Below are 9,251 nucleotides of genomic sequence, written 5' to 3'. Positions count from 1 at the left end.
CACTTAAGTATACGGTACTCTTTCCATTGGTATTTACTAGGAAAGTATGTGGTAACAATCAGTACTTTGAGGTACTGTATATAGTAATCTAACAATTGGCAACTTACCTGGTACCTATTGGTGCCCTGAATCCTTGTTTTATTTCATCCCAAAGAAACAAACATGTAATGTATAGGTTAATACTGTGTTATTTATACCTTTCTAAGAAAATACCTGGTAATTTCTCTACTTTAAAATAAAGTGCTACTGTTGTTAGTTTTACAGACACAGTATCACAGCAATACAATGCAGCTGAAATATGAGTGGCATTACAATCAGTGCAGTAAGCATGGGTCCTGTCTTATGCTGCACTGTGCTCCATTTTACTGTTGTTAATCTAAGCATATGGATCATCCTCCCACATGTTTCATGTCTCTCTCGCTCTCTCTCGTTCTCTCTCTCTCTCCCACATCAAAGTGTTCAGTCTGGGGAACAATGCCTATGGCCAGTGTGGGAGGAAGATTGTTGAAGATGAAATCCATATGTACCACACACACATGCCGCTATTAATTATTTACATACCATATTACTGACGCAGTTGATCAGGCTCAAACGATGCTCAAAATGCAAAGGGAAGTCTGCCTCTCTGCCGTTGTCATGCTGTTGTCATGCAACACGGCCGGGTGTATGTTGAGTCATGCTAATGACTCCTAGTGTAAAATCTATGCAGGCTGGAAATGTATTCACTCCAGGAATTTCAGACTGTGCTGTTCTGCCGAATGACTGCCTAAGCGCTCGAGTTGAACTATAATCCTATTAGAAATGTGTGTTCAGGGGCCGTATATATTAATCGTCTCAGAGTAGGTGTGCTGATTTAGGATCAATTTAGCCTTTTTGATCACAATGAATAAGATTATATGGACAAGGTGGAGCTGATCCTAGATCAGCACTCCTACTCTGAGACGCTTGATACATACGGCCTCTTTAGAAGCCTACTTAGAGTGAATGCCTTTCCTGATTAGTAGGTTCTTGGGCTGTTTGTATGGGACATTAGGCGAGGGGCCTGGGGTCTTTATGCAAAATGGCTGATGGGCAGAGGTGACCTTTTCTGGACAGACCGGCCTCCTTGAGTAATTGATTGTTGGCTGTTCTCTCGCTCTCTCTACCTCTCTTTCTCTCTACCTCCATTGCAGTGCCAGTCACATCATTCACAAGATGGATGGCTTATCCAGCCCAGTGACCCAGCTGTGTTTAGTCTCTTTTGTGTAACGGGAACACTGAGACACCTCAGCCATTATTGCACCTCAGTCATTATTGCTCCATCTTGGTCAGGTCGTTATTGTAAAAGATAATGTTTTTCAATGACTCTGATTAAATAAAGGCAAAAAAAATAATAAATGATTAAGGTTAGGATTGGGGTAGGGAAAGCTGATCCTAGAACTGAACATAAGGGAAACTGGACCCTGGAGCGAAAATGCATTGTGTGACTGTTATTTGTGACTAAAGCCTGCAGATGCCATGTCTGTCCTGTAGGTGGTGTGCGGGCAGGACCACAGTCTGTTCCTGACTGAGACGGGCAAGGTGTAGGCCTGTGGCCGGGGGGCAGACGGATTGACAGGTTAATAGCCGCCCACACACACAAGTGGTCCCTTGTACAAATTCCAGGAGGCAGAAAAATAAAGTATCTCCACCTTTGTGTACTTTTCTCCGATATCAGTAAGCTAATCAGTGTATTTCTAAGCAGGATTACCCAAGTTTTCTTAATCAAATAATATGAAATTGTGTGAATCTACAGCGTGGCTCTCCTGTCGTGTGAGCTTTACACATGCATAGGTCAAGTCTCACTGTTCACTGTTTTATTAAGACAAAGCATTTTTTTCCCCCAGAAAGACTGTTACACACATGCATAGGTCAAGTGTCACACATACTTAAGTGTTTTAGAAAGACAAAGCTATTGTATTTGTTGCAGGTCTGGGCCACCACAACATCATTTCCAGGTCGGGTGGCTGTAGGAGGGGACCTGGCTGGGGTGAGGATGCAGCAGGTGACCACCTACGGAGACTGCAGCCTGGCCGTGTCCCAGGACGGCCAGCTCTATGGCTGGGGCAACTCTGAGTACCTCCAGCTTTCCTCGGTCACTGAGGCCACCTAGGTGAGGAACCAATATGGCCCCTATCACAATGCGAAATCTCAAACCAAGTTTGCCAAACTTTGTGACTCTTGTTTCTCACAAGGCTATACTATGTTAGCCTGGTGGAACCGGTCTGATAGCTGAATTCACTATTCTACTTCACGTCTGGCCTTTCTCCAATAGTTGGACTTTTGAAATAAGGTTGATGAAGGGATCCAATCGTTGAAGGTAGTTTTGAATAATACTGCTCATTACAGACATACAGTGAGGTCCAAAAGTATTTGGACATGACACATTTTTTTTATATCATACCCCCCAAAAAATGCTACCCTCCCCTGTTATTGGTAATGGTGAGAGGTTAGCATGTCTTGGGGGTATGAACTTTGTTCCTCTAACTTTCTCACTCATCATTATTTACGATTCATTCAGGATTATCTGTAATCATGGTAGTGTCCACATTAATGTAGAAGTGTTTAGAAACAATAAAAGTGACTCCAATGACACAATAGATTATTTCCCATTCATTTCTATTGTGCACAAAATTATCTGAAACACAACCATACAAACTGCATATGCATCCAACAACTTTGTAAAGTCACAAGCGTACAAAACATTAAGGACACCTGCTCGTTCCATGACATAGACTGACCAGGTGAATCCAGGTGAACGCTATTATCCCTTATTGATGTCACCTGTTAAATCCACTTCAATCAGAATAGATTAAGGGGAGGAGTGTGGTTAAAGAAGGACTTTTAAGCCTTGAGACATGGATTTTGTATGTGTGCCATTCAGAGGTTGAATGGACAAGACAAAATATTTTAAGTGCCTTTGAACAGGGTATGGAAGTAGGTGCCAGGCTTACCGGTTTGTGTCAAGAACTGCAACGCTGATGGGTTTTTCATGCTCAGCAGTTTCCCGTGTGTATCAAGAATGGTCCACCACCCAAAGGACATCCAGCCAACTTGACAACTGTGGGAAGCATTGGAGTCAACACGGGCCAGCATCCCTGTGGAATGCTTTCAACACCTTGTAGAGTCTATGCCCCGACGAATTGAGGCTGTTTTGAGGGCAAAAGGGTGGGGTGCAACTCAATATTAGGATGTTTTGTACACTGAGTGTAGTCATTGCGTGCTAGGAGTATGAGACCAAATACTACTTTAATACACATAAGTGAATTTGTGAAAATATTTTCTGTTCCCCATAATGGGGGGACTATACAAAAAGTGCTGTAATTTCTAAACGGTTCACCCGATATGGATGAAAATAACCCTAAAATTAAAGCTGACAGTCTGCACTTTAACCTCAGTCATTGTATCAGTACAGAGCCAAAACAACCAAAAGTATTCCGGTCCAAATACTTTTGGACCTCACTGTAGGCTGAAACAGTATCAATGAGGACGAATGCCAGACAGATATGTGAAGTGAAAAAATTATGGTGAATGCAGCGATCAGGCTGGTTCCACCAGGCTATACTATATGTATCATAATTCTTTTTATATGGGTGGTCTTTTGTCCATGTTCTTACTTCATGTCCCCTCTCTCTTCAGATTAACTCCGCTTGACTACTACCTTTTGAAGTGGTGGGCAAGGTGACCCAGGCGGCTTGTGGAGGCACACAGGTGGCCATTCTGAACGGTGAGTACCAGGCCCCGTTACATTTTGGCCACTTCCATTTACTCTTACCTCTTCCATATTTACCAATCTGAGAAGACTGGGTATGTGAAAGAAGTATGGTGGAAGCTCCAATTAATCTATAGGAAGGTTAGGCGTCACCATATTGCTAAAACTGATTGAGTCCTTTCAGATCGAACATAAGGGTGGTATAAGCCAAAATGGAGTTTGTCAGTGAAATAATGGAAGATCACTTGTACCACCACCATCCAAGCACAAGTAACATTGCTGGACTATAGCATAGCATCCCATTCAGTAGACTTGTTTATCATATCCTTTTCAATAAATAATATGTAGTTGTTGTCAATGTAGTGTGTCAGTAGAGGCAACGTTTGTCTTTGCAGAGAGAGGGGCGGTGTTGGTATGGGGCTACAGCATTCTTGGAAAGGGCCCTAATCTCTCTGAATCCCAAACCCTTGAGTTGGTCCCTCCTACACTGTTCATTTGCGCCGAGTATAACCCTGCAGTGACCATGAGCCTTATCCACTGTGGACTGAACCATTTCTCTGTTGTCACAGGTGGGTTAACTCATGATTTTCAGTATGTGAAATTGGTTATGTTGGACAAAAAAAACTACAATCCCTCTTTAGTCACAAGAACTCACAATAATGTTACAATTCAAGCTGTATATGTTGACATATGGGAAGTATGACTTCTCACCCAGGAACTAGTAATGTGGTGCTGTACCGTTCAGTGGATGATGCAAGATATGAAACCTTTCATGTTCTTGTATGTTTTCATATTGTTCGCAATTTATTACCCCATTCAAGCCATTTGATGATATAATAATACAATCAAACATGTCGAATGTCTGCCTATTGTAATGGTGCAGGCAGGCGGTGTTGGTGTTGATGGAGCTTGTGTTGCTCCAGATCGTGGTGAGCTCTTCATTTTGGGGAACGAATGTGACAGGATGTCTTGGTATTGCAAACAAAGAGGACCAGAAAAATAAAGTTGACTTACTTTTGTTGTTATTGATAATTTACATTTGTGTTTTATGCAAACAACTTAGTGATAGGCCACTACAACAGACCTTAAAGTGATAGTCCAACGTTTCAGACCTTAAAGTGATAGTCCAACGTTTCAGACCTTAAAGGTGGTGAGTCCATGTCATATGTTGAGTAGATCCAGCTATATGCCTGAATCCCTTACAAATGGAAAAGACGGGCACCATCTAATATGATAAACTCAGATGGTGCCTATTTTTCCCACTCATTTGGGATTGAGGCATCTAGCTGGATATACACAACATATGGTGTGGGAGGTGGACTCAGCTTGACATTAGACCACTAAAGCTCTGGAAACATTTTAAAGGATGCATAACTAGTCAACCAGTCCTTGTATGTTTAATGCTACATAAGTGTCTTATGGTCATATTTTTATGGCATACTGTATTCAATGTGTTTTAGGTGGCGTTGCCAGGTCATGTGATGGATGTAGCATGCGGGGTGGACCACATGGTGGCGCTGGTCAAGTCTCATCTGAGTGTCCCCAGCTGACATGGCCAGAGCCAGTACACCCTGCTCTTCCCCGTGACTCTCCCACCTCCCCCTGTATCAATGAGGGGGATCTAGCCCTGTTCACCTTATGTCCCCTTGCTTCCAATAGAGGCCTGAACCCCAGAGCCAGCTGTCCTCCATGGGCGGTGACTGTGTCCAACATCGAAAGCTTCTGGCTGCTCCCTGTGTCTAGCTAGCACGGCTGAGTTCTCACAGTCGAGCAGTCTGCAGTACTTTACAAATCTCTACACAGTATTGATCTGACATCAGTGTTCGATGATGTGGAGATCAGTGGAGCAGCACTTGCTGGCTCAAGGCTGATGTGGTTCTGCCTAAAATGGACTCCGTGGAGCCATGGATTTTTTTTTTCCTGCAGAGAAGTGCTGAAACAAGACTGGGTTGTCGGATCTCCAGAACAATGGACATTTGGCATTTTACCGTCACTGTTGATTTTTTATATGATATATACACTACATGTATGTGGACACCTGCTCGTCGAACATCTCATTCCATAATCATGGGCATTCATATGGAGTTGGTCCCCCCTTTGCTGCTATAACAGCCTCCACTATTCTGGGAAGGCTTTCCACTAGATGTTGGAACATTGCTCCGGGGACACGAGCATTAGTGAGGTCGGGCACTGATGCTGGGCGATTAGGCCTAGCTCGCAGTCGGCGTTCCAATTCATCCCAAAGGTGTTCGATGGGGTTGAGGTCAGGGCGCTGTGCAGGCCAGTCAAGTTCTTCCACACCGATCTCGACAAACCATTTCTGTATGGACCTCGCTTTGTAATGCTGAAACAGGAAAGGGCCTTCCCCAAACTGTTGCCACAAAGTTGGAAGCACAGAATCATCTAGAATGTCATTGTGTATGCAGTAGCGTTAAGATTTCCCTCCACTGGAACTAAGGGGCCTAGCCCGAACCATGAAAAACAGCCCCAGACCATTACTCCTCTTCCACCAAACTTTACAGTTGGCACTATGCATTGGGGCAGGTAGCGTTCTCCTTGCATCCGCCAAACCCATATTAGTCCGTTGGACTGCCAGATGGTGAAGCGTGATTCATCACTCCAAAGAACGCGTTTCCAGAGTCCAATGGCGACAAGCTTTACACCACTCCAGCTGATGCTTGGCATTGCGCATGGCGATCTTAGGCTTGTGTGCTGATGCTCGGCCATGGAAACCCATTTCATGAAGCTCCCGACGAAACAGTTATTGTGCTGACGTTGATTCCAGAGGCAGTTTGGAACTCGGTAGTGAGTGTTGCAACCGAGGGCAGACGATTTAACGCACTTCAGCACTCGGCGGTCCCATTTTGTGAGCTTGTGTGGCCTACCACCTTGTAGCTGAGCCGTTGTTTCTCCTAGACCAGGGTTCTTCAATTCCGGTCCTGGAGGGCTGAAACACCTCTGTTTTTCATCCTCTCCTAATCAGGGGCTAATTCAGACATGGGACACCAGGTGAGTGCAATTAACTACCAGGTAGAAATAAAAAACAGAAGTGTTTCGGCCCTCCAGGACCGGAATTGAAGAACCCTGTCCTAGACGTTTCCACTTCCCAATATCAGTTGACCGGACAGCTCTAGCAGGGCAGACATTTGATGAACTGACTTGTTGGAAAGGTGGCATCCTATGATGGGGTGTTGCTGAAATAGCCGAATCCACTAATTTGAAGGGGTGTCCTCATACTTTTGTATATATAGTGTATATTTCAGGGTGTTGTGTATCCCTGGAAATAATCTAAATGCATGTAAACATAAGTTTTGAAAACATAGCTTGTCCCCCCCAAAAAAGTGGTCTCCTGACAACTGGGAGAGGTGGTATTATATTAGGTGTGTCCTTAAAAACATTTGCCAAAGTGCCAATTTCAGTGTGCGCTGATGAGGATATTTAAGACCAACCGAAAGCTGGTTTTACCAGTAACACAGTTGTTTATGGCATAGATTTTGACAACAGAAGCGCAGCCTATCCAACTGTGATGCACAGTGTCCATATGCTATTTTTGTGCCCTTAACCCTTATATTTAGAAACATTGTTTTAATTTGATTTTTTTTAAAAACAAGCATAGCCTCAATGAAGGCTTTTTTTAAGTCCAATGCATTTGCCAAGTAGTCAAGACCGTCGATAACGGGTTTGGCTCGTGAGACCGCTTTGAAATAAATCTTCACCAAAGCTTTATTAAAATATCAAGTTTGGCAGCAGCAGAACAGTGAGCGGACACCCCCTTTTTATCTATGTAGGCTATTACATTATTTTAGTCAGCTACGTTGAAAATCACTGAGCTCTTCAGTAAGGGCCATTCTACTGCCAATGTTTGTCTATGGAGATTGCATGTCTGTGTGCTCGATTGTATACACCTGTCAGCAACAGGTGTGGCTGAAATAGCCGAATCTACTAATAATAGCCGTGTCCACATACTTTTGACCATGTAGTGTATGTGTTCTGTAGTGTTTGCATAGGTCACATAATACAGAGAGACCTGATACTATGCTTCTCATTGTTATCTTTAGGATGTTTTCCTATTTGAAACAATTAGGACGGGGGGGGTCTACCTTGCCGGTTTGACTACCCATGAGGACAGCAATCCATTGTTGGCACTTGTTGTGTCAATACTTGGATTAACTGACTTGGTCAAACAAAGATGTGGTTAACACTAGGGTTAAAGTGACCAACAATAAAAGGTATAACTGATTATGTTTAGTAGCACTTCAAGTATAGAATACAAGCTTTATTTGTAATACCAATTTCAGAACACATTTAATTGTACTGGAAGATGCCTTCTCAACAAAGGTCAAATTAAAGTGTTTGGCCAGGATTCAAACAAACCGCAATGCGCCGTCATCGCACTGCACTTGACTATAAGGAAGGGAAATTGCTGTTAAAAGACAAGTGTGGGGGGTGGGCACGGTTGACTACAGAGTATGAACTCCTGCAAAATACTATTTTCCCCCACCTTTAGCAAACTTTTTTTGCAAATTAGTATGATTAGCAACAACATTTTAAAATGGCAGACAAACGTGATTGCTTCTGAGCTAGCACTGATAGCTTTAGCTCTGGTCATAGCCTTTAGAAAACTAACGCGCATCAGCATGTAAGGGCTAGACAAAGCCCTCACCAACTTCCAAAAGTCAAGTGCAGTGCGCATTGTGGTTTGTTTGATTCCCGTCTTGTCTGTTTGATTCCCGTCTTGTCTATTTATAGGGGACAAAGTTAAAATCCTGTTGCATTTTTCCTCCATCACATAGTGTTCTAGGAATCACATCCGCCTTGGGCGATTTCATTCTTGATAAGCAAAGTATACTGAACAAAAATATAAACGCAACATGTAAATTGTTAGTCCCATGTTTCATGAGCTGAAATAAAAGATCCGAGAAATTTTCCAGAAGCACAAAAGGCTTCTCTCAAATTGTGTGCACAAATTTGTTTACATCCCTGTTAGTGAGGATTTCCACTAACGCCAAGATAATCCATCCATCAAGAAGCTGATTAAACGGCATGATCATGACACAGGTGCACCTTGTGCTGGGGACAATAAAAGGCCACTCTAAAATGTGCAGTTTTATCACACAATGCCACAGATGCTGACTGCAACAATGTCCAACAGCACTGTTGGCAGAGAATTAAATGTTTATTGCTCTACCATAAGCTGCCTCCAACATCTTATTAGAACATTTGGCAGTATGTCCAACCGGCCTCACAACTGCAGACCACGTGTAACCACGCCAGCCCAGGACCTCCACATCCGGCTTCTTCACCTGCGGGATCATCTGAGACCAGCCACACATACAGCTGATGAAACTGAGTAGTATTTCAGTCTGTAATAAAGCTCTTTTGTGTGGATAAACTAATTCTGATTGGGTGGGTCTATGCCCTCCCATGGCTGCGCCCCTGCCCAGTCATGTGAAATCCATAGATTAGGGCCTAATGGATAGTTCAACTGACTGATCTCTGGTGACACCTGAAAATAACTGTG

The 9,251-nt window shown here is 43.4% G+C and overlaps 1 pseudogene across 1 annotated transcript; it reads left to right on the top strand.

Moving 5' to 3' along the window:
- Positions 1 to 285: 285 nt before the first annotated feature.
- Positions 286 to 7,969, top strand: LOC311135844 (RCC1-like G exchanging factor-like protein; annotated as a pseudogene). The gene is made up of 9 exons (XR_014615423.1): positions 286 to 322; positions 457 to 523; positions 1,173 to 1,224; positions 1,513 to 1,597; positions 1,949 to 2,131; positions 3,658 to 3,745; positions 4,126 to 4,299; positions 4,654 to 4,734; positions 5,191 to 7,969. The product of XR_014615423.1 is annotated as an RCC1-like G exchanging factor-like protein (transcript).
- The last annotated feature ends 1,282 nt before the right edge of the window (positions 7,970 to 9,251 follow it).

Source organism: Coregonus lavaretus (assembly GCF_964263955.1).
Source record: "Coregonus lavaretus genome assembly, chromosome: 10".
NCBI classification, from domain to species: Eukaryota; Metazoa; Chordata; class Actinopteri; order Salmoniformes; family Salmonidae; genus Coregonus; species Coregonus lavaretus.
This window is presented reverse-complemented; position numbering and strand designations above follow the sequence as displayed.